Source organism: Arachis hypogaea, chromosome 4 (genome assembly GCF_003086295.3).
Source record: "Arachis hypogaea cultivar Tifrunner chromosome 4, arahy.Tifrunner.gnm2.J5K5, whole genome shotgun sequence".
Taxonomy (NCBI): Eukaryota; Viridiplantae; Streptophyta; class Magnoliopsida; order Fabales; family Fabaceae; genus Arachis; species Arachis hypogaea.
In genome coordinates, this window is record NC_092039.1 from 79,106,837 (window position 1) to 79,114,028 (window position 7,192).

Below are 7,192 nucleotides of genomic sequence, written 5' to 3' on the forward strand. Positions count from 1 at the left end.
CAAAAGTATTGCCACCACATCAAAATAATCAGACTGTTATAAAATTCAAAATTCATGCAATTCTTTTCTTTTTCAATTAAGAACATTTTTCATTCAAGAAAGGTGATGGATTCAAAGGACATTCATAACTTTAAGGCATAGACACTAAGACACTAATGATCACAAGACACAAACATAGATAAACATAAGCACTAAAATTCAAAAAACAGGAAAATAAAGAACAAGGAAATTAAAGAACGGGTCCACCTTAGTGATGGCGGCTCTTTCTTCCTCTTGAAGATCCTATGGAGTGCTTGAGCTCCTCAATGTCTCTTCCTTGTCTTTGTTGCTCCTCTCTCATGATTCTTTGATCTTCTCTAATTTCATGGAGGATGATGGAGTGCTCTTGGTGCTCCACCCTTAGTTGTCCCATATTGGAACTCAATTCTCCTAAGGAGGTGTTTAGTTGCTCCCAATAGTTTTGTGGAGGAAAGTGCATCCCTTGAGGTATCTCAGGGATCTCATGATGAGTGGGGTCTCTTGTGTGCTCCATCCTCTTCTTAGTGATGGGCTTGTCCTCATCAATAGGGATGTCTCCCTCTATGTCAACTCCAACCGAATAACAGAGGTGACAAATGAGATGAGGGAAGGCTAATCTTGCCAAGGTAGAAGACTTGTCCGCCACCTTATAAATTTCTTGAGATATAACCTCATGAATTTCTATTTCTTCTCCAATCATGATGCTATGAATCATGATAGCCCGGTCTATAGTAACTTCGGACCGGTTGCTAGTGGGAATGATTGAGCGTTGGATAAACTCCAACCATCCTCTAGCCACGGGTTTGAGGTCATGCCTTCTCAATTGAACCGGCTTCCCTCTTGAATCTCTCTTCCATTGGGCGCCCTCTTCACATATGACTGTGAGGACTTGGTCCAACCTTTGATCAAAGTTGACCCTTCTAGTGTAAGGATGTTCATCTCCTTGCATCATGGGCAAGTTGAATGCCAACCTTACCCTTTCCGGACTAAAATCCAAGTATTTCCCCCGAACCATAGTAAGATAATTCTTTGGATCCGGATTCACACTTTGATCATGGTTCTTGGTGATCCATGCATTGGCATAGAACTCTTGAACCATTAAGATTCCGACTTGTTGAATGGGGTTGGTAAGAACTTCCCAACCTCTTCTTCGGATCTCATGTTGGATCTCCGGATATTCACTCTTTTTGAGTGAAAAAGGGACCTCGGGGATCACCTTCTTCAAGGCCACAACTTCATAGAAGTGGTCTTGATTCACCCTTGAGATGAATCTTTCCATCTCCCATGACTCGGAGGTGGAAGCTTTTGCCTTCCCTTTCCTCTTTCTAGAGGTTTCTCCGGCCTTAGATGCCATAAATGGTTATGAAAAAACAAAAAGCAATGCTTTTATCACACCAAACTTAAAAGGTTTGCTCGTCCTCGAGCAAAAGAAGAAAGAAGAGAGTAGAAGAAGAAGAAATGAAGAAGAAGGGAATGGCTTTGTGTTTCGGCCAAAGGGAGAGAAAAAGTGTTTAGGTTGTGTGAAAATGAAGGAGTGAAGATGGGTTTATATAGGAGTAGGGGGTGGTGATGGTTCGGCTATGTGAGGGTGGGTTTGGGAGGGAAAGTGTTTTGAATTTGAAGGGTGAGGTAGGTGGGGTTTTATGAAGGATGGATGTGAGTGGTGAAGAGAAAGATGGGATTTGATAGGTGAAGGGTTTTTGGGGAAGAGGTGTTAAGGTGATTGGTGAATGGGTGAAGAAGAGAGAGAGTGTGGTAGGGTAGGTGGGGATCCTGTGGGGTCCACAGATCCTGAGGTGTCAAGGAAAAGTCATCCCTGCACCAAATGGCATGCAAAAATGTGTTTTTAGCTATTTCTGGCGTTAAACGCCGGGCTGGTGCCCATTTCTGGCGTTTAACGCCAGCTTCTTGCCCTTTTCTGGCGTTTAACGCCAGTCTGGTGCCCCTTTCTGGCGTTAAACGCCCAGAATGGTGCCAGACTGGGCATTCAACGCCCATCTGCTAGCCTTACTGGCGTTTAAACGCCAGTAGGTTCTTCCTCCAGGGTGTGCTGTTTTTCTTTCTGCTTTTCATTCTGTTTTTGCTTTTTTCATTGATTTTGTGACTTCTCATGATCATCAACCTACAAAAAATATAAAATAACAAAAGAAAATAGTCAAAACATAACATTGGGTTGCCTCCCAACAAGCGCTTCTTTAATGTCAGTAGCTTGACAGAGGACTCTCATGGAGCCTCAGAAATGCTCAGAGCCATGTTGGAACCTCCCAACACCAAACTTAGAGTTTGAATGTGGGGGTTCAACACCAAACTTAGAGTTTAGTTGTGGCCTCCCAACACCAAACTTAGAGTTTGACTGTGGGGACTCTGTTTGGCTCTGTTTTGAGAGAAGCTCTTCATGCTTCCTCTCCATGATGACAGAGGGGTATCCTTGAGCCTTAAACACAAGGGATTCTTCATTCACTTGAATGATCAACTCTCCTCTATCAACATCAATCACAGCCTTTGCTGTGGCTAGGAAGGGTCTGCCAAGGATGATGGATTCATCCATGCACTTCCCAGTCTCTAGGACTATGAAATCAGTAGGGATGTAATGGTCTTCAACTTTCACCAGAACATCCTCTACAAGTCCATAGGGGTGTTTTCTTGAATTGTCTGCCATCTCTAGTGAGATATTTGCAGCTTGCACCTCAAAGATCCCTAACTTCTCCATCACAGAGAGAGGCATGAGGTTTACACTTGACCCTAAGTCACACAAGGCCTTCTTGAAGGTCATGGTGCCTATGGTACAAGGTATTGAAAACTTCCCAGGATCCTGTCTCTTTTGAGGCAGTTTCTGCCTAGACAAGTTATCCAGTTCTTTGGTGAGCAAAGGGGCTTCATCCTCCCAAGTCTCATTTCCAAATAACTTGTCATTTAACTTCATGATTGCTCCAAGGTATTTAGCAACTTGCTCTTCAGTGACATACTCATCCTCTTCAGAGGAAGAATACTCATCAAAGCTCATGAATGGCAGAAGTAAGTCCAATGGAATCTCTATGGTCTCATTTTGAGCCTCAGATTCCCATGGTTCCTCATTGGGGAACTCATTGGAGGCCAGTGGACGTCCATTGAGGTCTTCCTCAGTGGCGTTCACTGCCTCTTCCTCCTCTCCAAATTCGGCCATGTTGATGGCTTTGCACTCTCCTTTTGGATTTTCTTCTGTATTGCTTGGAAGAGTACTAGGAGGGAGTTCAGTAATTTTCTTGCTCAGCTGACCCACTTGTGCCTCCAAATTTCTAATGGAGGACCTTGTTTCAGTTATGAAACTTTGAGTGGTTTTGATTAGATCAGAGACCATGGTTGCTAAGTCAGAGGTATTCTGCTTAGAACTCTCTGTCTGTTGCTGAGAAGATGATGGAAAAGGCTTGCTATTGCTAAACCTGTTTCTTCCACCATTATTATTGTTGAAACCTTGTTGAGGTCTCTGCTGATCCTTCCATGAGAAATTTGGATGATTTCTCCATGAAGGATTATAGGTGTTTCCATAGGATTCTCCCATGTAATTCACCTCTTCTATTGAAGGGTTCTCAGGATCATAGGCTTCTTCCTCAGATGAAGCCTCCTTAGTACTGCTTGGTGCATTTTGCATTCCAGACAGACTTTGAGAAATCATATTGACTTGTTGAGTCAATATTTTGTTCTGAGCCAATATGGCATTCAGAGTGTCAATCTCAAGAACTCCTTTCTTCTGACTAGTCCCATTGTTCACAGGATTTCTTTCAGAAGTGTACATGAATTGGTTATTTGCAACCATTTCAATCAGCTCTTGAGCTTCTGTAGGCGTCTTCTTCAGATGAAGAGAGCCTCCAGCAGAGCTATCCAAAGACATTTTGGATAGTTCAGAGAGACCATCATAGAAAATACCTATGATGCTCCATTCAGAAAGCATATCAGAAGGACACTTTCTGATTAATTGTTTGTATCTTTCCCAAGCTTCATAGAGGGATTCTCCTTCCTTCTGTCTGAAGGTTTGGACTTCCACTCTAAGCTTACTCAATTTTTGAGGTGGAAAGAACTTTGCCAAGAAGGCATTGACTAGCTTTTCCCAAGAGTCCAGGCTTTCTTTAGGTTGAGAGTCCAACCATGTCCTAGCTCTGTCTCTCACAGCAAAAGGGAATAGCATAAGTCTGTAGACCTCAGGGTCAACCCCATTAGTCTTGATAGTGTCACAGATTTGCAAGAATTCAGCTAAAAACTGATGAGGATCTTCCAATGGAAGTCCTTGGAACTTGCAATTCTGTTGCATTAGAGAAACTAATTGAGGCTTAAGCTCAAAGTTGTTTGCTCCAATGGCAGGGATAGAGATGCTTCTCCCATAGAAGTCGGGAGTAGGTGCAGTAAAGTCACCCAGCACCTTCCTTGCATTGTTGGCATTGTTGTTGTTTTCGGCTGCCATAGGTTCTTCTTCTTTGAAGATTTCTGTTAGGTCCTCTACAGAGAGTTGTGCTTTGGCTTCTCTTAGCTTTCTCTTCAAGGACCTTTCAGGTTCAGGATCAGCCTCAACAAGAATGCTTTTGTCCTTGCTCCTGCTCATAAGAAAGAGAAGGGAACAAGAAAATATGGAATCCTCTATGTCACAGTATAGAGATTCCTTTAGGTGTCAGAGGAAAAGAAAAGTAGAAGACAGAAGTAGAAAATTCGAACTTATCAAAGAAGATGGAGTTCGAATTTTGCATTAAGGAATAGTGTTAGTCCATAAATAGAAGGAGGTGAGAAGGAGGGAAGTAATTTTCGAAAATTGAGTGAAAGATTTTGAAAATATTTTTGAAAAACACTATTTTGAAAAGGATGTGGTTAAGAAGATATGATTAGTTTTAAAAAGACGTGATTGAGAAGATATGATTTGACAAACATTTTAAAAAGATTTGATTTTGAAAATTAAAAACTTGGCTAACAAGAAAAGATATGATTCAAACATTAAACCTTTCTCAACAGAAAATGCAACATACCTGAAATGTTGAATCAAATCATTAATTGATAGCAAGTATTTTTAAAAATAGAAAGAAATTGATTTTGAAAACATATGATTGAAAAGATATGATTTGAAAAAGATTTGATTTTGAAAAACTTTGAAAACTTGAAAAAAAAATTGCATTGAAAACAAAACCTTCCCTCTTGTGCCATCCTGGCGTTAAATGCCCAGAATGGTGCACATTCTGGCGTTTAACGCCCAAAACTATACCCTTTTGGGCGTTAAACGCCCAACCAGGTACCCTGGCTGGCGTTTAAACGCCAGTCTGTCCTTCTTTACTGGGCGTTTTGAACGCCCAGCTTTTTCTGTGTAATTCCTCTGTTGTATGTTCTGAATCTTCAATTCTCTGTATTATTGACTTGAGAAGACACAAATTAAAAATATTTTTGGATTTTTAATAATAAGGAAAAATCAAAATGCAACAAGAATCAAATAACAATGCATGCAAGACACCAAACTTAGCAGTTTGTATACTACTGACACTAATGAGAATGCATATGAGACACACAAAACACTCAAGTCAAGAGAATTTAAAGATTAGAGTAAGAAATCATCAAGAACATCTTGAAGATCACTAAGACACATGAATGAATGCATGCAATTGACACCAAACTTAACATGAGACTAGTGTCTCAACAAGAAACATAGAATGTTTTTTTGTTTTTATGAAAATTTTTTTGTGCTTTTTCGAAAATTAAGTGGAAAAAGATATCAAAGTTCTTAATGAGAATTCCAGGAATCAGTGCAATGCTAGTCTAAGACTCCGGTCCAGGAATTAGACATGGCTTCACAGCCAGCCAAGCTTTCAAGGAAAGCTTCGGTCCAAAACACTAGACATGGCCAATGGCCAGCCAAGCCTTAGCAGATCACTGCTCCAAAAGCAAGATTGATAGAAATCAACAAGCTCTTGTGATGATAAGTTGAAACCTCGGTCCAATGGAATTAGACATGGCTTCACAGCCAGCCAGATTTCAACAAATCATCATGAAACTCTAGAATTCATCTTTAAGAACTCCGAAAAAAAATACCTAATCTAAGCAACAAGATGAACCGTCAGTTGTCCAAACTCAACAATCCCCGGCAACGGCGCCAAAAACTTGGTAGCGCAAAATTGTGATCAATACTTTTCACAAATCAAATAATCCTCGGTAATGAATCCAAAAACTTGGTGTTCAATACCATGGCATAAACACAACTTCGCACAACTAACCAGCAAGTGTACTGGGTCGTCCAAGTAATAAACCTTACGCGAGTAAGGGTCGATCCCACAGAGATTGTTGGTATGAAGCAAGCTATGGTCACCTTGTAAATCTTAGTCAGGCAAACTCAAATGGGTATGGTGATAAACGCATATAACATAAAGATAAAGATAAAGATAGAGATACTTATGTAATTCATTAGTAGGAATTTCAGATAAGCGTATGAAGATGCCTTCCCTTCCGTCTCTCTGCTTTCCTACTGTCTTCATCCAATCCTTCTTACACCTTTCCATGGCAAGCTCAAGCAAGGGTTTCACCGTTGTCAGTGGCTACCTCCCATCCTCTCAGTGGAAATGTTCAACGCACCCTGTCACGGCACGGCTATCTATCTGTCGGTTCTCGATCAGGCCGGAATAGAATCCAGTGATTCTTTTGCGTCTGTCACTAACGCCCCGCCCTCAGGAGTTTGAAGCACGTCACAGTCATTCAATCATTGAATCCTACTCAGAATACCACAGACAAGGTTAGACCTTCCGGATTCTCTTGAATGCCGCCATCAGTTCTAGCCTATACCACGAAGATTCCGGTTAAAGAATCCAAGAGATATTCACCCAGTCGAAGGTAGAACGGAGGTGGTTGTCAGTCACACGTTCATAGGTGAGAATAATGATGAGTGTCACGGATCATCACATTCATCAAGTTGAAGAACAAGTGATATCTTAGAACAAGAACAAGCGGAATTGAATAGAAGAAACAATAGTAATTGCATTAATACTCGAGGTACAGCAGAGCTCCACACCTTAATCTATGGTGTGTAGAAACTCCACCGTTGAAAATACATAAGAACAAGGTCTAGGCATGGCCGAATGGCCAGCCTCCCAATGATCAAAAGATCTAAAGATCAAAAGATTCCAAAGATTAGAAGATTTCAAATACAATAGTAAAAGGTCCTATTTATAGAAAA

General features: G+C 41.0%; 1 non-coding gene across 1 annotated transcript; it reads left to right on the top strand.

Moving 5' to 3' along the window:
* Positions 1-3,940: 3,940 nt before the first annotated feature.
* Positions 3,941-4,048, top strand: LOC112799339 (small nucleolar RNA R71). Its single transcript, XR_003200913.1, has one exon. It is a non-coding gene; the product is annotated as a small nucleolar RNA R71 (small nucleolar RNA).
* The last annotated feature ends 3,144 nt before the right edge of the window (positions 4,049-7,192 follow it).